At 41.3% G+C, this 24,690-nt stretch overlaps 1 long non-coding RNA gene across 2 annotated transcripts in view; it reads right to left on the bottom strand.

Annotated features, from left to right (window-relative positions):
- The window catches only part of LOC123000935 (uncharacterized), a 38,940-nt gene extending 16,277 nt beyond the window's left edge, over positions 1 to 22,663 (bottom strand). The window contains exons 1-3 of one of the 2 annotated variants that reach the window (XR_006409346.3): positions 22,446 to 22,663; positions 16,754 to 16,812; positions 8,761 to 12,508 (exon numbers count right to left, since the gene is read on the bottom strand). This is a non-coding gene — a long non-coding RNA (uncharacterized LOC123000935). Of the gene's footprint in view, positions 1 to 8,760; positions 12,509 to 16,753; positions 16,813 to 22,445 lie in introns of those variants that run through there. The other variant, XR_006409345.3, reaches the window with a different exon arrangement.
- Positions 22,664 to 24,690: the final 2,027 nt, after the last annotated feature.

The following is a 24,690-nucleotide window of genomic DNA, read 5'->3' as shown; positions in this document are numbered from 1 at the left end:
AACTTCTAATTGTGTCTTCATTGCTATCTTCCATTCAACCGACTCTAGTTCACTGTCCTTATGTGGTCTGAGGAAACTGTAAAAGTATGTTCTTCAAGCGAGTAAAAGGATCAGAATTTCCAGTGAATAATACTTTTTAGCTGTTTGAATACCTTTGATCACTCGGATAATGATTGCAATCTGCCAAGCTTGGGTTTTGTTTAAAATCTCTGGGAAAATACTGATGTCACAGCCCCACGTTACTGTGGAGAGAGTGTTGTAAGGATCTTTACAGAAACCTCTTCACACCTGAACTGCCAGCAGTTGTTTTTTTTTTATAGATTATATAAAGTATCCATAACAACAACAAAATCTGTTGGGCCACCCTACCTGACAGCTGCCTAGTTTATAGTTGAGTGCTGGTCAGTCCGAAAGCTGCATTGACCTAAATACAGGTATATTCTTTGATGCATAATTTCCATCTTGGATTTATTTCTGAGCACAAGAGAACGACATTAGAGCCACACGTTTGAAATATTAGTAAGAGCCCATTAATGACATACTGGATGGTATTTGCCACATGTGACTAAGCTTTAACGGCTGTGATAGACCGAGGGTGACGTGCAGCTCTGTGAGTGTGTGAGCTTTCTCCTTTTATACTTTCTTTAGAGGACTGAACAGGGTGGTTTGCAAAAGATTACACTGAAGACTCCCATTTTCAAACAATTTTGTTTTTACAATAGGAGATTACTGAGAAGCGGAAAATGGAGAGCGGGGGAGGGGGTGTGCGTGTATCTCAAAGCTAAAAGTGATCTCAAAAGAAAACATAGCTGTTGATGATCAGCTTCAGATGAAATCCTATGTGATTTTATAGATAGGATCTGAATTTTTAAACTAATAAAGGTGGTAGCATCTCTAAGGTGATTAATGGCTTATTGTTGCATTTTGTGTGGGGGAGAGTAAATTTAATGAGAAATACAATGATGAAACATGGTGTAAACCTTTTTTTACAAAATCGGTTTTTTTCTACTTGCTCTACACTCTACTTTAACGTATATGTTAAAGAAAGTGGCATATTTGGGAATGGCCAAAAAGAAGGGGTTTCAAACTCAAAATTCTAAGAGAAATTTGCAAGATACTTATGCATGAACTGTTTTTCCCACCCTCATTTCATTGATTTTGAAACATGGGTAGGCTTTACCTTTAAGGGTTTTTTTGGATCACATTTGTTTTCAAAACACATCCTTCAGCATCTAAGCATGTAGAGCTTTAATAAATAAGATAGACCTCTGTATCATTTCAGACTTCAAAACAACAATCATGTTCCATGCCGTTGAGGATCAGGAAGTGGGAAGAAGCAGTGAACAGTAAGATAAGCTGCTTGTATGATTTTTTTTTCTTAGTATTAGCATGTTAGAAACTAACCATTACCCAAAAAGCCACTAAATAAGACGTCAAATAAACACATAAGGGTTGCCAAATGCATCACCTTCCCTAAACCAGCAGTTCTTCCAAAGGGGAAAATTGTTTCCAGGCCTTTTTCTCAATTTGGGAGAGAGCTGTGAAATACATTTGCTTTTTAGGAATTTAATGCCAAATTCTATTGTAACCCTTCAAAGAAGCCCTCCCAAGAGTCCTTAATTAAAATTGATTTCTCTGTCATCAATATCCTTCATAGCATTAAAAAATATACGTATTATATTAGAGAATAGAAAAACAATACGGGGAATCAGTGAACCAAAAGTTGGTTCTTTGGAAAGAACAACAAAATTGACAAAACACTAGCTAGATTTACTGAGAAAAAAAGATGCAAATAACTAAAATCAGAAATGAAAGTAGGTTGTTACCACCCACCTTACAGAAAATAAAATGGATTAAAAGAAAATACTATGAACAATTGTAGGCCAACAAATGAGATAGCCTGGATGAGATGGGCAAATTCCTAGAAATACCCAAAACTGACTCAGAATAAATTAAAATCTGAACAGATCTATAACAAGAGATTGACTCAATAATCAAACTTCCCAACAAAGAAAAGTGTAAGGCCAGATGACTTTGCTGATAAATTCTACCAAACATTTAAAGAAGAATTAACACCAATTCTTCTCAAACTCTTCTAAAAAATTAAAGAGGAGGGAAGACTTCCAAATCCATTCTGTGAGGCCAGTCCACGTTACTCTGAAACCAAGATCAGATAAAGACTCCACAAGAAAGCTACAGGTGATAACCCTTGTGAATAAAGGTGTAAAAATCACCAACACAACACTAGTAAACTAATCCAAGAGCACATTAAAAGGATTATACACCATGATCAAGTGGGATTTATGTCAGGAATGCAAGAGTGGGTCAACATGAGAAAATCAATCAATGTAATATATCACATTAATAGAATGAAAGAAAAAACACATCATCTCAATTGACACAGAAAACATGTTTGACAAAATCCAACACCCTTTCATGATGAAAATACTCAGAAAACTAGGAATCGAAAGAGCTTCCTCAATGTGATAAAGGGCATTTATGAAAAACCTACAGCTAACATCAATACACAGCTAACATTTCACTCAATGGTGAAAGACTATAAGCTTCCTTCCTAAAATGAGGAACAACTCAGTGGTGCCTGCTTTCACTGCTGGTATTTGTAATTGTACTGGAAGCTCGGTGCAATCAGGTGAAACAAATGGATTACAGACATTCGAATTGGAAAGGAAGAAGTGAAACTATCTCTATTCACAGATGACATATTACTATATATAGATAATCCCAAGGGGTCCAAAAACAAAACAAAATGTACAGCAACAACAACAACAACAAACCATTAGAGCTAATACATGGATTCAGCAAAGTTGCAGAGAAGATTAATACACAAAAATCGATTATGTTTCTTATATACCAGCAATATACTATCCAAAAAGGAAATGAAGAAAACGATTGCTTTTACAAAGCACCTAAAGACTAAAATAACTAGGAATAAATTTAACCAAGGAGGTGAAAGACTTGTACACTGAACACTATGGAACACTGCTGAGAGAATTTAAAGAAGACCTAAATATATGGAAAAACATCCATTTTCCTGGATTGGAAGACCTAATATTGTTAAGATGGCATATTACCCAAAGAAATCTACACAGTTAATGAAATCCTTTTTGAAATTCCAACAGCCTTTTTTTGCAAAAATGGAAAAGATGATCCTCAAATTCATACGGACTTGCAAGGGGCTCTGAATAGCGAAGACAACTGAAAAAGAAGAACAAAGTTAGAGAACTCACACTTCCTAATTTCAAAATTTCTGATAAAGTCACAGTAATCAGAACAGTGTGGTACTGGCTGGCATAAAGATAGACATATAGATTAATGGAATAAAATTGAAAAGCCATAAATAAACCCATACGTTTATGGGATTTTTGACAAGGGTGGCAAGATCATTTAATGGGGAAAGAGTAGTCTTTTCAACAAACGGTTCTGGGACAACTGGATATCTACAAGCAAAAGGTGAAGTTGGACCCTCACCTCACACATATGCAAAAATTAACTCAAAATGGATCAATAACTTGTGTATAAGAGTGAAAACTGTCAAACTCTTGCAAGAAAGCATAAAATTAAATCTTTATGACCTTGGATTTGGCAATGACTTTGTAGGTATGACACCAACAATATGAGCAACAAAACAAAATAGAAAAATTGGATTTTATCAAAATTTAAAACTTTTGTGCATCAAGAGACTCTGTAAAAAAGTAAAAAGACAATTCAGAGACTGGGAGAAAGTATTTGCAAATCATACGCTACTCAGTAAGCAGCTAGTATCCAGATGATATTAAGAATCCTTTCAACTCTGGGGCGCCTGGGTGGCACAGCGGTTAAGCGTCTGCCTTCGGCTCAGGGCGTGATCCTGGCGTTATGGGATCAAGCCCCACATCAGGCTCCTCCGCTATGAGCCTGCTTCTTCCTCTCCCACTCCCCCTGCTTGTGTTCCCTCTCTCGCTGGCTGTCTCTATCCTGTCGAATAAATAAATAAAATCTTCAAAAAAAAAAAAAAAAGAATCCTTTCAACTCAATAACAAAAAGACAAACAATCCAATTTAAAAAATGGGCAAAGGACTTGAATAGACATTTCTCCAAAGCAGATGTAGATATGAAAACAAGCATATGAAAAGACACTCGACACAATTAGTTACTAGAGGACCGCAAATAAGAACCATAATGAGATACCATTTCACACCTACAAGGATGGTTATAATAAAAAAGAAAAGAAAAGAAAAGAAAAGAAAAGAAAAGAAAAAATTGTTAGAGAGGATATGGAACAATTGGAACCCTCACTCATTAGGGGTGGCAATGTAGAATGGTCCAAGTTGCCTTGGAAAACAGCTTGTCGTTTCCTCAAAAAGATAAATGTGGAATTACCACATAATGCAGAAATTCCACTTCTAGGTATAAACCCCAGATAATTGAAAACATGTGTTCAAACACAGACATATGCATGCTCATAGTAGCACTGTTCACAAGAGCCCAAAGGTGGAAACAACCAAAATGTCCGCCAGCGGATGAATGGACAAACAAATTGTGGTATACACTACAATGGAGCCGTGATCAGCTATAAAAAGCAATGAGATACAATACATGCGTGGATGAACCTTGAGAACATATGCGAAGGGAAAGAAGCCAAATACGAAAGGTCACATATTGTATGATTTCACTGATGTGAACTATCCAGAATAGATAAATCCATAGAGACAGAAAGCAGATCGGTGGTTGTCAGTGGCCAAGAGGACGGAGCAGTGGGGAGTAACTATGTAATGGGCATAGGATCTCTTCTGGGGTGATGAAAATGTTTTGGAACTAGATAGAGGTGACGGTTGCCTAACATTGTGAATGTGCTGGAAGCCACTGTGTTTTACACTTTAAAATAGTTCATATATAATATAAAGCATATCAGACGGGAGGAGGAGGGGTAGGGGCACGGGTGAAATAGGTGAAGGGGAGTAAGAGTACACTTATCAGGATGAGCCCTGAGTAATGATGGATAGAATTGATGACTCACTATATTATACGCCTGAAACTAATATAACACTGTATGTTACCTATACTGGAATTAAAACTTAAAAACTTGCTAAAAAAATTAAAAAGAAATCAAAGTATTTTTAAAGGCAAAAATAAAATAAAATAGTTAATATAAAATTAATTATGTGAATTTCACCTCAATTAAAAAAACCTTTTACTGAGGTAAAATATCCATGCAATAAAATGCACTCAATTTAAGTGGACATGTCCGTGAATGTTTACATAGCACAGCCATTTTTTAGTGTATCAGTAATTCATTCTTTTTCAATCTGAGTAGATTTCTTTGTACAATAAGTCACAAATTTTTATCCAGTCATCCATTGATAGACATTTGGGTTGTTTCCAGATTTTGGAAATTATGAATAAAAGCTCCTATAAACATCTATGTACAGCTCTTTGTGTGGTCATGTTTTCATTACTCTTGGGTAAATAGCTACCACTGGAATTGCCAGGTCATGAAATAAATGTATATTTAATTTTATTAAAAAAAAAAAAAGCCAAACCTCTTCTTGAGTGCTTGAAACATCTTACACTCCCACCAGCAATGTATGAGAATCGGTTACTCCACAACCTCACTGAAACTTTGTATGGTCAATCTTTTAAATTTTCGACATCTTCTAAGGCAAGTTACCCCTACTTCCAAGGCATGGCCTTCTGGGATCTCTACTGAATGTTCCTGGTATTCAACAAGGCAGAACTCAAATGTCTTCTAGTTCTGTGTGAGCTCCAGGAGTTTTGCTTTCCCCAGTAGTTATTCTTTGCCTGGCTTCCTAGATCCTTGCCCTACTTTGAAATCAACCAAAGACTCAAGGTGACCCATACGCAGATTTATGGAGCTCTCCTTCTCTACATTGTTCCCTCTTCCCTGGAACTCTAAATTATGATCACTGCTCCTCACTCCCATCTTATTTTGTGTCTAAGAGGCTTGACCATTGCCTATACTTTCTTAAATTTAATTTATAATTCAATTTATGTATACAATTTATATCTGTATCACTCACTGGGCTTAGCACAGAGTTTTGCCCATAACAGAAGCTTAGATAATACTCATGCAGGTACATTCAACTTGTTAAAGATGTGTGGTTTGGAGGCAGAACTTGCAGAGCTTTTCTAAGTACCATATCACTGTGCATACACATCTCCCTCCCAGCTGGTCTCGTTCCCTGGGCCCAGAGTGGGTAAAGTGCTCACACTGAGTTCTCCCACAGCATTCTTTCATTGCTCTTGTCTACCTTCCCAGCCAGGCTGCAAGTTCTGTGGAGGCAAGGCTTCATTCTGAAATTAAAATTGCATTTTCTTAGAAGATAGAACCATCAACTATCAACTAACCACCAACTAAGGCTTTAATGATGGAATTTCAAGTGCACTTGCTTGCTGCCAGTGTCTCTTCAGCAGAGAACAGGAAGGGTTGTATGAATGTGATAGCATTGATTTGACATCTCCTATAGGAATGTATGTCCAGTTCCTGGGAATGCTGGAGCACATTTATAGGACTGGTTTCCATTGTCTATTTTCTGTTTGCTACTCTACCATGAGTTGAGAATTTTGGATTTCAAGTTCATAAGTTATTGCTCTTGTCCATTACATTTGTACATATTTTAAAATATTTAAATGTTCTTATTCAACCTATTCTTATTGGGCTTGCTGTTGAACAAATATTCTATATTTGTATAGCATATTTTGAATGCACTAGAGAAACATTATTCTAAAACATTTTGAAATATGACAGCAAGGTTGTTGATATGTTGCGCTGACTGCCTTTTTCTTGATTCAGATGTACCAACTTTTATATTTAGTAAAAAAATGAATGACAATAAAGCATATGTACTTTATCTCTTCACTATTTTATGTTGAGTTCCTTTTGAATATGTTCTTTGATGAGAGCAAAATTTAAATCCTCTTTGGTCAGATATTACATTATGCTGTTCTCTTGTCATGGACAAGGGAGTACTTTTCAAGAAGAGTCTGAGAAGGATACTCTGCAGAGCAAAGTTGTCCATCTTACTTATAATTAGAAGTCAGACACCAGCCATACCTACTATAGAAATAATCTCTAATAAGTGAGAACTGCTTCTGGGAAGCTGTTAAAATCTTACACATGCCTAGATAAGTCATCTGTCTATAAAATATTGTAGGAAAGAACAGAATACAGTCAGTCCCCAGATGCACTGGAAATCTGAAACAGAAGGAATTGCGTTTTGAAAATCACTCTGGTATCCCATGCACCAGCTCTCAGTAGAGGCATGACTCAGCATTGAGGTATATGGTTCTCAGATCCAGGTGCTGGGAATGTTCACTCTTAGGTTGTTTGTTGCTGTCGTTCTGGAAGATTCGCTGGGAGCCCGGAGACTCAGGGTGATGCCCAGTTCTACCATTGGCTTGTGATCATCATCATTTACCCTCACTGTATAGACACAGTAACTGAGGTTCTGAGAGGTTAAGTAATTGTCTGGTTTCCCACAGGTGACAAGTCATGGCTTCAGGTCTTTTGGACCTCAAAACCTAGGCTTTTTTTTTTTTTTTTTTTTTTTTTTTTACAATTCTACACAAGAGTCAAATAGATCTTCACATTCATTTCCCTACTTATACTAGTGCACATGGACATTTTGATTCAAAGTGATTTTATTTTGCAAAAAAGCTGCTGGTTTAAGATCTAACCACTGACAGAAATTTTGAAACTGTGCTCTTATTTATGTTTTAGTGACAGGTCTAGTCTCTCTGATTACCCGACTTCATGAATTCCCCCATTATGAGGCCAAGAAAGCACAGCACATACTCATGACATGTGTAAGGACCTCCATGTAAATGGTCGAAGAAAAGACAGAGAGAAGAGGCAGATTGATTTTTTTAGGATCGCCACTGGGTTTCTTTTAGCTCTTAAATGTATTTGCTCCTTGCCATAAAGGAAGACAAGGTAGGGAACAGTCCAGGAGCCTTGACCAGAAGTGAATGATATGTTTCATGGATGTATACCATCTGTTTTGTTTGTCATTGATACTAGGTTGGCTCATTAAGTTTTGTTGTCTGGGTGTTTGTCACCTGTCACTTTGCAGCCACCTCTGCATGGCCTCCAGAACTGGAAAAGTGGATGAAGCACCTTCTACTTCCTAATGTGCTGGGTAGGTGGGGACCCGGCAAATTTCCTAGGCTGCTCCCTGACTCACCAACCGCCCATTCAGAGAAACCTTTCTCAGGATTGACCTTCAAAGAGGGAAGGAAGGCTCTGTGCTATATGTACATGGAAGACTTCATGTGCAGGGTGCCAGATTCAGCAAATAAAAACGCAGGACACCCAGTTAAGTGTGGTTTTCAAATATACGATGATTAAATGTTTAGTACGAACATGTCTTAAATCTCTCTTGAAAATCCTATATTTTACCCGGTGACTCTCTTCCTGTTGCCACCTATGTAGAGTGGAAAGGAGGCCAGTCTGTTTCAGATATTCTTTTTTTTTTTTATCTACATCCAGTTTTAATTTCTTATCTTCATCATTTTTAATATTTTCTTGCCTCAAGGTAGCTACACATGATACGTTGCCGCTGGGGGGTATCTTATTCTTTTCTATACTAAAGCTGAAGAATGATCCACAGGTTCTGACAGATCATCCACAATGAGAGTAATCATGAAAAATACGGTCCGTGGCCACAGGCAAACATCTCTGTGACGGTATTCAGATGGAAAAAAAAAATAAATAAAGTGGAAGATTTGTAAGCTTTAAAATATCGTGTTAATGTATTTAAACATGTAAATGACTTTGTCATCTTCATACACCACATTATAATGTTGGATAATGGTGCCTTTGGATTTTCTATTCACGGATGTCCATCCTTGTTTACCGCTCCAGATCTTTACATAAATAGGGATGTAAGCATGCTCTCATGGTTCATATACTACAAGTTAAAGAATCGGAAGAAAAATGTAAGATTGGTAATCATTTATTCTAATAAACTTCTCTTTGTAATTGACGTTTTCTCATTTAAAAACCAATAGAACATCTTAGCCTTATTTTCAGTGGGATAAGGCATCCTTTGATAAGACATGACATTTCTCTTACTCAACCCAATGAGTCCTTTGAGAATTTTTGGATGTGGCACATTCAGATTCCATGTTATTACTTTTTATTTCAATTGGTCTGTGTGGTTGAATAGTGAAAAGAACGTGTAATTATAAACTTTTGGTCCCTCTAGATGAGGGAGAGATTGGCAAGGAAGATTGAATACTCTTAGAGATACCTTAGGTGATAAACACTGTCACTTTTCCTCTCCTGGCTACTCTAAAAACTCCTCCTCCCCCAAACGATCACTGCAAATAGTTCCAGTGTGTACTGTCTGTCAGTACTGTCCTTTAATGCCCGCACAACTCCATAGGGTAGGTCCCATTTTTATCTTCAGAGACTGGCACAGAACAGGCCCTCCGCATAGATTTATTGAATAACTGAGTATCATTCCTTTTACTTTCGCTCTGATTACAATTTCTTTAAATACTGTTTAATCTGTATGTTTCTTCATTTGTCTGCTTAGAACCAGCACAAATATGAAATTTGGTGTTAGCTATCATGAAAAGTGGCCCCATTTCTCTCCAGGGCACTGATGGGACAGGCTTCCTACTGCCCCCTGGTGGCTGTAACTATAACAAGGGTGAGGACTGCTACACACCTCTATGCCATCAGCTCTGAATCCCACTGGTTACTGTTGAAAAGAAGGAATGGGGACACCTCCCAGTAGTGTCCCTTTTATATGTGCTCTTTCCTCTCACGTGTCTCTCGTAGCAACCCCAATTGTACGGATGATAAAACTGAGGGGTCAATGAACTGGACCAAGGTCATTAGGTTTCTGCATCAACATTAGGTGATGTCAGGAATGTATCTGACAGATGAAAAGTTTAAATGGTGTCACTTGAATAATAACTTCATAAGAAGAGGGCTGGTCTGTACAATATGGAGTCCCAAGCACCTAGCACATAGCAGACGTTAGGTGAGTAGCGGCAGAACAGAATGATTTATAAAATATATGGTCATCCCCAGTGAAGCATTTGGTGCTTAGGGATCACCCAATCGGTTTTCTTCCCTACACCTCCCACAACACCAAACCCACTTTAAGTGTATTAAATAAAGCATGGCCTCAAGAACTAAAATAAAGGGACAACTTGGTAAAGGTCACTACGATAATGGAATATGGATTCTGTGTATATATTTTATAATACACACACGCACGCACACCGTCACCACCATAACGAGTTCAATCAATCTAGAACAAATCCTGAATTTCTGCGGCAAACAGTCTAAAACAATATGACACACGGGCTCTCTTCAATTTACTCCCTCAGGCCTAAGATGAGCAGCTCACACAATTTATGAGTCTTCCGGAACAGTTTTGCTTAGCTGCAATATCTTGTGTGGGCAAAGCAGACCGGATTTGGAATGATGTTAAACTTAAGGTCAATGCAGGGTTCAAAAGAAAATTAAGTTTTGCAAAGGAACGAGTGCTCGATGGTCTCTCTAGCCCAGAACATTAGGGGATAAAGCAAATCCCCCAAATACGAAATGTGTTTGAAGGTAATTTTTTATTGAAGTCTATTGTCTTACCATGTGGCTGTAATGTGTAGGGAACTGTGAGTTCTACCTTCGTGGTTATAACTCCACAAATGGTTTAAAATAAAAGCATCATCAGTTTGATGTTAAACAAGTGGGAATGATTTACCCAGAATCTTGCAGTCAGATGTCTATGTCTGGTGTCCCCCGCTATTAACCCTCACACTGACGCAACACGACTGAAAAATTAGAAATAGGGTACAGAGGTTAAAACTGCCCGAACTTGCTCTGATGGACGATGATCAGACTCCTAGGGGACCCAGTTTTCTACTTCCAGTTTTGCACGATTGGTTTGGGCTTCTGGCTTTGCCTTTCGCCCCTGCTGAGGTTCTGCACCCCAGTATTTCCTAGCTCCCTAAGCAAGAACATGCAATCTGATCATCGCTCGTGGAGGTTCTCCAGCTTTCAGGACAACCTGCTGGAGTTAGAATACAGCCAGCCAGTGCCCGAGGAGAAGGAGCCCCTCTGCTCCGCAATAGCTAACAGTTCATGGGCCGGCTGCTTTCTGTGTCTCCCTTGGAGAGCTTCCCAAAACACACCTGGCCTGCCGCTACTGACCGAACGCCGAGTGCTAATGCAGCTAGATGAGATGCAGGTGTTTATCAAGAACGTGCTGGGTCAATGACAACTCTTTTTCCCCGTCGCAGGACCCTCGCTTGACACGTTCCAGGGGTACCTGGGTTTCTCTCAGTCACTCTGCTTTCCATCGGGCTCAAGGGCAGGGCTTGTTGCTGCTTCTCTCCTCTCAGAGACCTGGATCGCCCTCCCTGTTCCTGCTTTCAATGCTCCTGGCTTCTGCTGCCACGAAGGCCACTTTTATTCTCCTCCATCCCGTTCAGCAATCTCTTCCCTACTTCATCCCTGCAGTGTTCTTTCGTGCCTGCTGTCCCCTCCCGAAGTCTGTCCGTGCTAGTGTGGAGGCGTTGGGCTTACCCATGTGTAGGTGGGCAGTTAAAACACTGCTCTGCTTTCTCAGAACTGACTCCGCCCACCGCCACGGTCCGGCCCACACTACCGGTGGCTGTCCTTTCAGAGCACTTAGGGATGCTGAGCTCTCGGTAAAGAGCATATTTTTCCCCCGGTACATTTTGTCGTGGAGCCATTCCAGAATCGCCAGGATTAGGGAGATTAAATACCAAATGAGCGCTATTCAGCCACAGTCATTTCTTTCCGTGCGCCAGCGGGGGTCGGTTCAGCGGTTTGGGCCGTTCGTTCCCCGTTGCCTTGTTGGTTTGTCGCGAAGCTCCGGGGAGCAGAGGCCTGCACATGTCTGTGCGCTCAGGGCGCTGGTGTTCCCGGGGCCGTCGGGGGCAACGCCGAGTCTGTTATTGACGAAGAATCGACACGGGACTTGGACAGAATCGAGAAAGGTAATCATCACCTGAGAGCAATAAACTGTCTTTTAGATCCATTTCGGGGGGTCACTTAAGAAATATTTTTGTCGAGTCTTTCATTGTTTATTTTCTAACTTCACAAAGATATTGTACACGTGGTAATGTTAGTCTCGGAAATAATTTATCTCGAAGAAGAAAGGCGAGTGTGCTGGGAAGCAGTCCCGGCCACCTCCACGTTTTCCCAATAAGAAAGCTGAAGAAAGTGTTTCGATTAACTTTTGGAAATACATCTAGGAAACTTTAAGCCTTTGGGATTTCACAGGTGGTGAACTTTAGCATATCATAACCGATCAGGACTTGGTAAGATCCATATCCATGAAAATCCAGAAAGCACCTTCTCCGCTCATGGGACAGAGGCTGGTGGGCAGAAAGGCCTGATTCACAGTGAGGATTCCCATGCTGCTGGTGAACGTGCCCGCTTGGCCCCTCCTCGAGGCGGATGATTTCCTAGCGCAGAGAAGGGGTTCTGTGGGCTGAAGCAGAAATTCTGGAAACCAGATAAATAAATCTCCCCTGAAGTTATTTAGAAAAAAAATTTAAGATTTATTTATTCATTTGAGAGTGTGTGTGTGTGTGTGTGTGTGTGTGAACAGAGGTAGGGGCAGAGGGAGAGAATCCTCAAGCAGATGCCCTGCTGAGCTCAGAGCCTGACTCTGGGCTCGATCTCAGGACCCTGAGATCACGCCCTGAGCCAAAATCAAGAGTCAGCCGCTTAACCAGCTGAACCACCCAGGTGCCCCTAGAAAATGTTTTTTATATTGCCATTATTCAAAACCACTTAGCATATTTGACTGTATAGATACATGATTTTGCAATCTGATTAGGGACACTACCCATCCTGGAAAGAGGTGTTTAAATATTCATTGGTTTCCAAACTCACAAGGACACAGAACAAAAGTTACTTCTATCCCAGTTTTCTCTAACGATTCCCAGTTTCCCCCAAAATATTCAGATCCTAAGGTATGTTTAGATTGCCTCTTAATGTTCTCATTCTTTCTGTGTTGCTGCTTTTAGGACATTCCTGGCACACTGGAATGTCAGGCTTTATTTGTGGCTGTGTATATTGTATATTCTACTTAGGAATTTGATCCCCCAACTATATAAAAATGTACGTACATTGTTTGCTCTTTATGCTCTGATGAATCAAAAGTGTTTTTTATTTCTTTTTGTCTACTTTTAGAAGATGACTTAGAATTCTAAGAAGTACTTTTGGGACCAGCAACATGGAAATCACAGGGCTGAAATGATTTTTGCTCAGATTTGTTTGTTTGTTAAACTCCTTTCAGCTCAGGCAGCAGAATTCGATCAGCCAGAATTTTTGCTCTCTCTGTGTTGTGGGGCTCGCATATTAACATCGATTTAACGAAGTCACAATAAATCATACGAAGCATTTGCCATAGATATTGTGGTTGTTTCAACTTGTGAACAAGTCACTATTTCCTTGCACTTTGCAGCGAATCTACTTCATTGTGGCAACCTAGAGAGGACCCAACTTGGAGATGTGTACTTTATCTTCCTGATTCTTTAGCCATCCATGATTTCCACAAATTTCCAGACATTGTATTCTCTCCTTCTGTCAGGTCCTAGGAATCAAAACCTCCAACTGAATTTCTAAATGTTTAGTGGGAGTAAAATCATATTTTTCTCTAGTTAATGCCTTTGAATTTCCAGAGTCCAAATATTCTTACATATATGTCAATAATTTGGTATGAGGCATTACAAAAGGTAAAATTTTAAAAACAACATATATATATATATAAATTGGTATTTATATAAATATATAGTAAGAGGGATAAATAAACCAATAATCAGCAACAAAAAAGCACATCACAGACTCTGAATAAGAATAAAGAAGCTTCATGGAAACCATGCTTTCTTCAGGGAGAATTGTTGTGGGTCCTCCCTCAGAATGAGAACTTTAGAACACTTAACAAATGATAACTGGTGCTCTGCCATTCGTCCATAAAAGCAAATCTTACGAATTAATAGCTTATGGTATGTAAAACATTTGTAATATTTGGCTAATGAATTTAATGAAAATTAATAATAGTGTTTAAGTTTAAGCCTACTTGTGCCTTTTGAATGTGGGGAACAAATATGAGGGCACCCTGTGTTCTCAGTGTCTTAGCTTACTAAAATTTATAATAGCTTTCTAGTCAAATTGAAATACATGTCTATGTTCTTTTACTCATTGGTACTTTGAGTTTTACAAATCAAAGGGGTGTTTATTGTTGATCAACTAAATAAAACCGGCACTAGTTGTCAGTTGGAATTGCAAAGTGAGGGGACCTTGGTTCTGTTCTGGATTGTCATACAGAATATCAAATAATCACTTGAGGATTCCAGGCATGAATTTTACTTTTATTTCTTAGACTCCGCCATTAAAGAAAATCAAAGTGGCCTCTTGCACTTTAGCAGATCTTTATGAGTTTTAGTACTTTACGACAGATCAGTAATGAGTACTCCCAAAATGTTTTTGTGAAGCAGAGAAATCAGAGCCTCATTTGAATTGCCTACTTGGAGGCGGAGAGCCCAGGAGTCTGCTGTGAGTGAGTGACAGGTTGGGACCGGCCCCTAAGCCCCTGGTCTCAGCAGGTTCTGCAGCGGGAAAGGCAGGCCTAGAACCCGTACAAAGAAGAATTCTTGAGTCATACTCCTTTCTTCACCTTTCTAGTGTGATGGAGGGCAGAGAGGGGCTCCATGCCTTTGCAAGACTGTAACAGGGAAACTGTGGTTAGGCGGCGGCATGTTTATTTCAATGTCTTTCATATTGGGTGAGTGGGGTGGATTTATGGTCTCTTCCATGAACAACCTAAAATACTATTTTTATTTTGAATTGATTATGTGAATGCTTCATCTCCTGCTCTACGTATTGGAATGCCTGGGAGGGTATTGTCCTCCCAATGACCTTTCCCAAAATCGAATCCTGAATCTAAAAGCTGTAACCTAAAACCCCCAATCATGGCCTTAAAGACGTTTCCCAGAGAGAATTAGGCCATTCCTTTTTCATTTCTAAACATATGGGCCTCATGCATGCATTCAGAAAGTGTGGTATCCTTGGCCTCAAGCCTCTCTGAATTTCGGGATGCGTGGATAAGCAATAATCTCTCGGTTCCAACTTGATTGGAGCCTGAACTCAATCTCACCTGAAATTAGTTTTCAAATCCAAATGCAATTAAAAACAGATGTTTCCCAATAGACGGAAAAAGGTTGTGGGGGGAAAAGAAATCAAGTTCACTGCCTTTAGGATTGGTTGAATTTCTCAGGTATTTGTAATCAACAGGAAGGGAGGGGAAATAAGAGTTGTTCTCAGGGACTTTGCTCTTCTTCCTTCCTTCCAAACTGAACCCTCCAAGTGCTCAGAACCGGTGCCTTTTGAAGAGATGTGTTATGATTTGCCCGGCTAGACTTTCCTGCCTGATCCACTTCCTAATCTATTCCAGCTCAAGACAAATTTGCATCTTATGTTAGGCACTTAATAATTCTCATTGCTGAGAATGAATTTCTACATACAGAGGAAGGGACACATAAAAAATAAACTGTTATCCCAAAGTAGGAGAATATTAAAGATCCTTGCCCAGAAAGTTTCATTTAACACATGCTATAAAACTCCTTCTAAAGCTAGCCTAATGGCAATTCAGGAAACATTAGTGAGTTTGGGAAGGCTTTTTCCCCCCATTGAATCAAAACCCCATTAAAGTATGCATGGTGGGGAAAGGGAGGAGAAAGCTCACTTGTGGACAAATACTATCCATGAACTTTAATGCGTTAAAATGGATTCATAAGTTCTTCTAAGATGAAAAACATGTGTCCAATTATTGTGAGATTCACCACTCCTTACAAGTTCGGAACAGACCATCCTCATGTCCTGGTTCTAAAATGAGTATGTCTATTTGCAGCATAATTTTCGGCATTTAGTCTGGTCCACCATTTGATTTTTAATCTCCTCTTTTATCCCTGGAATCTTGCATTCCTGGTGCACTTCATCTCTTTTGTGCGGAATAATATCCTTCAGAAATCTTTGATGCATTGGTGAATTAAAAGAAAAAAATGAAATGTAAGTGCTTGCTCTATTTGTCATTTTTAATACGTTTTGAGCCACTTGATTTATGATGAAGCATTTCTTGGGAGAGGAGAATGTTTAAGGTGGTATTTTGAGCTCCATTTAAGGCAATTTAGTTGTCATCAGGCCTCCTCACCCCATAACCTTCGAAAGACCTTGCTTCATAAATTGGACCCAAACAATTGGCTTGTGTTTCGAGTAGACAAAGCCTTATGGAAATGATACTTGCTAAGTGTTTTTATTGGACATCTGGGTAAGAGTTAGCCTTTGTCAGACCAGTCACAGACCACAGCTAGCCTGACTCCTACAGCCCTGGTGGCAGTTTCCGCTCTTAGAAAACTCTCTTAAAATTTTTCAGATTGAGAGGGAACGAGATTTGGATTCATTTTCCCCCACTTTCTGCTTTGATTCCTGATTCAGTCGGTGGCCGAGATGAAGGGCGTTCGTTCCACGCCTGCCTCATCTTTAGGTCAGAATCCTGTGTTTAGTGCCCCCCCCTCCTTCTGTGGCAGTAGATCCTGGCCCTGGGATGGATCTCGAGACCCCCATGGGGTCCACGGTATGCCAGGGTGTTGTGGCCCCACTAAGGAAGGGCAGAGGGATTTCAGGACCCCGAAGGTGCGGGCTTGAGGAATAACTCTTTCCTCACGCTCACTCTCAGTGACTCACCCTGATCCAAACTAATGTGGGGTGTCGGGGCAGAGAACCTCCCCAGGGTCGGCGTGAACCTGGATGAGAGAGAAGAGAAGTTAGTACAAGGGCACTGCACTTAATAGCAAAACATATCCTTTATTTAAAAGAAATAAGAGCCATGCATAGAGTATCCCCTGGGGGTGATTACCAGATGAAAGACGGAGACGTGCCCTAGTAGTTTTCATTACTTGTGCTGTAATATAGAACTTTATATTCAAAAAACACTCCGGCCATGAACTTAATTCTACAAATTCCTGCGCCAAAGGCAGAATATCTCCTGGGTGAGAACTTTAGTGACAAAGGCAGGAAGTGACCGGCCAAATACAAAGTAAATTAGGAAGTTAGTAAGTAAGTAAATAAATGGGAAATGTTCAGATTATTCAAAAGATGAATTTTATTCTTGTTTAAACTGAGAAAAACGTCCATCCCCCCGTAAGAGAATGCCTTTGCACGTGATGCCGGGTGCTGACAAGAATAACACACAGTCCTAGCATGTGGTACCCTTCTTCTTTTTATTATCACTCTCCAGAGAGTTCTGGGCTATTTTCAATGTGAGGATTTAAGTGCGCACCCTACGGAGGCGTTCGTTTAACTCCTTCCAGTGAGGGAGCAGGCCAGAGACCTAATTAAATGAAGTTTTCACCCCAGCCCTCATGGGGCCTGGATGTGGCTTCAGAATGCAGGAGACACGTCACGACAGTCCATAGGCGATACACAGAGTTTTGAAAACATTTAAACGTTTAAAACGTTTTCCAGTTGACAGAGCAGTTTCACACACAGCATCTCTGACTTGCTGCTCCTTGGAGGGAAGGTCCTGGGGGGGGGGGGTGTGGGTCAAAGAGCAGACATGGTCTTTGCTTTAGCGAGTCTCTGCGTGAGTGCCCCCCCCCCCCCCCGAGCTTCCAACCTGAACTGCTAGAGCCAAAGATTCCACGGCGACTGGCTTTCGAGTCTTTGCACCTCCGTGTGCTTGTCCGTAATGGAAGGAGTGCCATTACATCCTTAATAGCCTTTCCAGCTTTAGAATTCTTTGTCTCCTCTCTATATTCAACTCAAGAGCTTTCTTTGTTTGTTTGTGTAATTCCTCTGGGGGTTGGACATCAAGGAAAGCAAGCAAGCCGGGAAGGAGGCGAGGAAGGCAAACATCAGGAAGGGGAACCGAGTGAGAAAGCGCTTGGAGAAGAATGAAAGGAAATAAGCTTACAGATAAGTAATGGGGTGACAGGACCGTGGGAGGCGGGTTAATTTCCCGTATCTCAGATTCAATACGAGGGGGAAATAGCTGATGATTTGCAGTGTAATTCTGTAAGTAGTGTCAGAATTAATAATCCTTTTAACTTTTACCTTAAGAAAAACATTCCAGATGATTGCACAGTTCATTCTGTACTTAGAGACCACAACAGCCCAGTTTGGGGGTGCCGGAAGGAGAACCCTTACTAGTTAATGAAGAGGCATCTGCATCCGAAAGCCTAACGTGACCCTCGGCCTAATGTGACCCTCGGCCTCTGTCCTCTTGTTGACGCTCTTTGGGCGCAGGGATGAGTTCCTGCCTTTTCCTCCCTACAGCGTGTTCGTTCTATAAGTTCTGCCCCAGCCAGGTCCATTGGTTACAAAATAAAGAATGTGTTTCCCATCAAGGTTTTCTGCAACTGGCTACATTTTACTTGATCTGAAAATCTGTAGGAATTACTATCTCTACTCCGAACTTCAGTAGTCAGCTGTGGTTGCTCTCCCGTCAATGAACGGAATAAGAGCAAGAGCAAAAACCACTCAGGTGTGTTCTGTGTGACACCCGGGTCTCTTCAAGCAGACGGGGGTTGGGTATTAGCCTGTTGTGGGTAATTGTAAAATGTCTCCTTCCCTAGTGGGCTGTGAGGAACGTATGGATTATCTATGGAGCGAACTGGGTGTGGAAAAGGTTGCAAAGCATTTTCAAAGCAGCGTTGCCTGTCGTGAGCAGGTTCTGTAAACATGGGATCAAACGCTGTGGAACGGACTGACCTGTGCCCGTGGGAGTGGCCAGGAGGACAGCCCAGGGCCGACCTTCCTCTCCAGGCCAGGGGGGATGGGCTGTGATGACCCCTGCAGCCCCTCTCCAGACAGTGTCTCTGTTGAGGACTTGGCCTCTGAGGCCGTTTGCCCTGAGCTCTTTGTTCGGACAGAAACATCCTTCCTCAAGCTTGAGGTCTGTCAGCTCTTACTAAGCTCGGGAGCTTAGGAAATCCTGTAGGCAGCTCTTGTGCCTCCTTTGTTTAGGAAAACCACACCTCAGTACAATCCCTCATTGACCTGTCAGCTGATTCAGAGCCCTCCTTGTTTATGCAAAAGAGATGGGGAGTTGGATCCTTGATTGGAAAAGTTACATAAAGTGAAGAGTCCTCTTAATAAGCTAAGACATACAGACCGTAAACATTTCTTTCAACTTAAAATATAAATTGGTGTATCCATTCAGGAATCATTTGACATAGGAGGGGGAAAGTCTTTTTTTTTTTGAATCTGGGTCTGATACAGGAGCTGTCTTTCACAAACCCCATTTATAATGCACCATCTACAATGTCCGGTTTTTGGCTTCTTTAAAGTTACGTCTTCATTACGAGAACTTAAAAACACTCGTACTGTCATCTGAGAACAGAGGCCTCTAGATTGAAACGATCTCTTCCCCGACTCTGACGGTTGTCTCACTCACGCTTAAGTTAGCGTTAGTTTGAGGAGCTCCCTTTTGGCTGGCCTTTCCAAAGCAGGCCTCCTCATTTCGTGTAAACACTCCCTTCCCTTTGCACTCATATTTCACTGCTTCACATAATTCTGAAACAGTGTACGTCTATGAAACCCAACAGGGCATACGCAGTTTGGGGCTCAAACACAACAGATGTTTGGTGAACGTACAACTCACTTAGAGTGGAAGCCCACTGGTTCCAGAGAGGCCTGATTGCTGTCGGCTCTCAGAGTTGGGGCAGGGAGGGGGGAGGCTTGCAGAGGCTGTGAGGGACCACTCATCGGCAGAATTTGGGAGTGGGGGTCTGCGAAACAGCTTCTACTCTAATCAATGCTCACCGAGCAGAGCACAATGTGACTGTCCCCAGTTGCGGAACAAAGACAGAAGTCCAGCCGCTGCTAAGTGTTAGGTGCAGTAGAGACAATCAACACAAGGGAGGACAGGTCACTTCTGGCCGAAATGAGCAACCGCAATACGATTGTTATGGGTTTAAGTGTGTTGTCCCCGAAGCTCTTCAGTCGAAGTCCTAGCCTCTAATACTCAGAATGTAATCGTGTGTGGAGATAGCATCGATAAAGGAGTAGTTAGGGCAGAATGAGCTCAGTAAGGGAGGGCCTAATCCAGTGTGACCGGTCTCCTTATAAGAAGAGGAAAATTGGGAACAGACGTGGGGAGAGGCAAGACGATGTGAAGATCCGGAGAAAAGGGGCATCTAGAAACCGGGGAGAGAAGCCTAGGACACAGCCTGTTCTCATGGCTCTTAAAAAGAGCCAACTCTGCTGACACCTTGGCCTTAGACTTCCGGCCTCCAGGACTATGAGAAAACAAACATCATTGTTGGAGCCACCCTGTGGTACTTCATTACAGTAACCCAAGCAAGCTAACATGGAAGTCTTCATGGAGGTGGGGGCATCTGATGTGGGCTCAAAAGAATGTGTAGTTTATCAGTCGCCCAAGATAGAAGGAAGGAAATTCCAGGCAGATGGAAAAGCAGAGCAGAGGCTTAGAGGTGGGCAGGTATTTGAGATATAATAAGACTATTTGGCTAGGGGAGCATTGCTGCAGGGCTGGAGTAGAAGAACAGGCTAGAACAGGTCGGTCAGATCCTCGGGGCCTTGAGGACCATCTGCAGGCAGTGGGGACCCACTGAAGCCTCCAGAGCAGTACGTGACCAGTGCAGCCCTTTGGAGACATTCTCTTATACAGACTTGTCAGAGAAGGCCTGACACCTGCTGAATCCCCTGTGGCCGTCGGCAGCAGGAGCATGACAGGATCCCCGGCGTGCCTGACAGTACTGCTCAGGGCAAGTGGAATTGGTGGGAGAGAGTCAGGACTCACCGCTGCATAAGTGCGAGAAAGCTTTACTGACTTATTAAGGTTCCAGCTCTTACCACCACACCCTGCCAGTACCAGAGAGTTGCCAGGCTCCTTGACATTATTTGCTTCTGAGTTGAGCGGGGAATGGACACATGAGTGGAAGAATTCAAGAGGTGTGCTTGGTTCTGGGCTTCTGAGGAAAGTCCCAGCTCAACTCTTGCAGGGAAACTACACTTCAGCTCATCTTTGGATTTGTGTGGCTCTGCTCCCATTGCGGTGTTGACACTGAAAGCATTCTAGCTTGCATGCAAGTCTTAAAAGCCTATTTATCTGTACATCCTAGAGAGCCCATCAAATTATTGGTGCTTAATAAATATTTTTTAATAAATGCACTAACGTCTGTTTCCATGGCTTTTGATAATACTTGTAGCCTGTTGCATCAGAAGATGTTTCTCACACCTCCATCAACATTATACCGGCTGTTCTAGAGCCTTGTGACATTTTGAGAAATGGCTGCCCAGAAGAGGCTTCGTTAAGAACAAGGCCCCACCGAGAGATTCTGATTTGGTAGGTCCTGGGTATATCTATTTACAAAAAGTCCTGTGGATGATTTTGACGTAGAGCTAAGGTTGCAAAGTCACTGATCACTGTCAACTTTTCAAACTTTTATAACAGTTTTGGGAGCAAGGTTAAACTTGATACCAAAGAATTTTAATCCCCACCATTCTAGTTTTAACAACCTTTGTTACCTTATCTAGTAAAAGCTTTGCCAATCTAAGATTCAAACTGCTATCTTCAGAACAGCCACTCCTACCCTCTACTCTAATTTAAGAAGATCCCCTTCTCTTCCTCTTGATTCCTTCAAACCAACCAACCAAAACAATACCACGTGAATAAAAGACAGAAAATCTGTTTACTAGAGCAAGTCCCTGCCCAGAGCCACCACCAACTAATCCTAATGCAGCTGAAATACCAATCTCTTTATAAGAAACATATCAGGTGAGAATATTGTCCATAAGTTTAGGTGTGCAAGAAATGGAACTTTATTTTTCTATAATTCAACTCAGTTTCTATTTCATGCTCCATCCCATCGGGTGGCAAAATCTTAGCTTTAGTTAATAAAGAGTATTGTCTACCTCTTTCCCAGACCTTGCACTAAGTTTTTGAGGATTTAAATGATACCAAGCTGCAGGGATGGAGCGTTGGCAAGGACGTTATCCATGAGATCTGAGTCATCATCTGTTCCTGCTGGCATCCCTGAAATGACCTCGTTCCTGTCTGGTCCTCGCTGCTATGTCATCCCTCACACCCCACTGTAAGGGGTGGGTCTCCACTAATTCGTGCATCTCCTGGGCATAAGAGGACGACTCTGCTGCTTCCACCTTACCCTGGGCAGGGGCACACCATGTGGTTGCCTCTGGCAAATTTACGTTGATACAATGGGTGGCCTTTTCCACTCTGCCATAGTACCGCTACCCACGCTTTGCCCAGGAAAGAGGGATAGGTTTCTTCCATTCCACGCGTTTGTGAGGGCGGGCGCCCTTCCCTCAGGCCCCTCCCATCTCCTCCCAGCTGCCCCGCCCTCTGCTCCAGGGACTCTCTGCCGACCTCTGGGGCAGCCAGCCATGTACTTACAGAATCAACAGGCTCCCGAGTCTGTTACATTGTTTCTGCACAAGCAGCCTTTGGGTTTTCCTTTGAGGGTTGGACCTTTGAACAAATCAGAGAAAATGCCTTGTTTCTCTCTTTAGGCACCATACTTGTTCCCCGAGGCAATAAGCACCCAGCTGAAAGCATCAGGTGACACTAAGGAGTAATGGAAATAGAAAGTTAGACCTCTGAAACTTATTTGATTTAGCCTTGGCTGAAATTGTGATCAAAGCCAGAGGATCACAAGCTTTAGTGATCAGTTTAATGAAAAACTTTGAAGAATGTTGGCACGGGGCTTAGCAAATACAAAGCACTGAGTTAGCCAGAACATCTTAATCTATAATGGCTAGAAAATGTAAGATGTTTACTTTAAACACACAAAGAATATAAACGGCAAGGTTGGAGTGAAGGTCTTTTCCCCCTCATGTTTATATTTATTCCATATCTTGTTGTCATTAGATCATTCTCTGACTAGTTTGCAAGAATTCCCTTGGAGAAATACTCACTCTAAACTTTATTGTTATCTTCTCTGGACCATATCCTTAATCTCAGAGACATACTTGCTTGGAATGGGAAATGCATTTACTCACTATAAGTTTGTGAAAGGAAATTGAGTTTGATAGAATGTTTATTGCTAGAAATCAAGTTCACTCACCTAAAGTTGTAATGTACACACCAGCTCCGTGGCCTCCCTAACTTCATTCTGTTACTTTACTCTTATATAAGGGCCTTGACTTCATTTAGTTAAAAAAACATCAAGCCCTTTACTTAGCTTTCTCCCCATAAGCCTTTATGAAAAACTCTGAGACTCTAACGAAAATAGTTTTAAAGAGCAATGTGAATTTAAGTTTTTCCCTACTAGTGAAAAAAGGAAACGTCAAGAGAAAAAAACACGATCAATACTTGGCACTGTTACTCTACATAAAAGTTCAAATGTCTGTCTAACATGTCTTAGTGGCAAATACACAACTTTAGAGTGACACCATCGAAGAGGACATAGGCCAGAGAAAAGTTAAGGAACGGAGTCACAGTTATATTTCATTTCCTCCAATCAAGTGCCCAGTTCTCTCTTTGTACCTGAGGTGTTACCAGTATAGGAGAAAGCAACTTAATAAAATTCATGCACATGAATCCATTGGTTATATCCTATGCCACCCTTGTCTCCCTCATTGTTATATAATTTCATGAGGGCAGACACTTTGTCTATTCTTTGTTTAGTTGTTGTATCCCCAGGACTTCCTCCTAGGGGAATGATAGGCAGTCAATAAATATTTGTTGAAATTAAAAAAAAAAATGAATGAATGAATGGATTCTCCCAGGCTTTCCCCCTGTATCTTTGAAAGTACAGTTAGAAAAATGTCAGGTTTCCAAGGAACTGTTGAAAAGGAAAAACAAAGCTGGGGGCATCACAATGCTAGATTTCGAGCTGTACTACGAAGCTGTGATCACAAAGACAGCATGGTACTGGCACAAAAACAGACACGTAGACCAATGGAACAAAATACAGAACCCAGAAATGGACCCTCGGCTCTTTGGGCAACTAATCTTTGACAAGGCAGGAAAAAACATCCAATGGAAAAAAGACAGTCTCTTCAATAAATGGTGCTGGGAAAATTGGACAGCTACATGCAAAAGAATGAAATTTGACCACTCTCTCACACCATACACAAAGATAAACTCCAAATGGATGAAAGACCTCGGTGTGAGACAGGAATCCATCAAAATCCTAGAGGAGAACATAGGCAGCAACCTCTACAACGTCGGCCAAAGCAACCTTTCTCATGACACATCTCCAAAGGCAAGAGAAACAAAAGATAAAATGAACTTGTGGGACTTCATCAAGATAAAAAGCTTCTGCACAGCCAAGGAAACAGTCAAAAAAAACTAAGAGGCAGCCCACGGAATGGGAGAAGATATTTGCAAATGATGCTACAGATAAGACTGGTATCCAAGATCTACAAAGAACTTCTCAAAGTCAATATGCAAGAAACAAATAAACAAATCATAAAATGGGCAGAAGATATGAACAGACACTTTTCCAATGATGACATACAAATGGCTAACAGACACATGAAAAAATGTTCAAAATCATTAGCCATCAGGGAAATTCAAATCAAAACCACACTAAGATACCACCTTATGCCAGTTAGAATGGCAAAAATGGACAAGGCAAGAAACAACAATTACTGGAGAGGATGTGGAGAAAGGGGATCCCTCCTACATTGTTGGT

The sequence above is a fragment of the Ursus arctos genome, unplaced genomic scaffold (genome assembly GCF_023065955.2).
Source record: "Ursus arctos isolate Adak ecotype North America unplaced genomic scaffold, UrsArc2.0 scaffold_20, whole genome shotgun sequence".
NCBI lineage: Eukaryota > Metazoa > Chordata > Mammalia > Carnivora > Ursidae > Ursus > Ursus arctos.
This window is presented reverse-complemented; position numbering and strand designations above follow the sequence as displayed.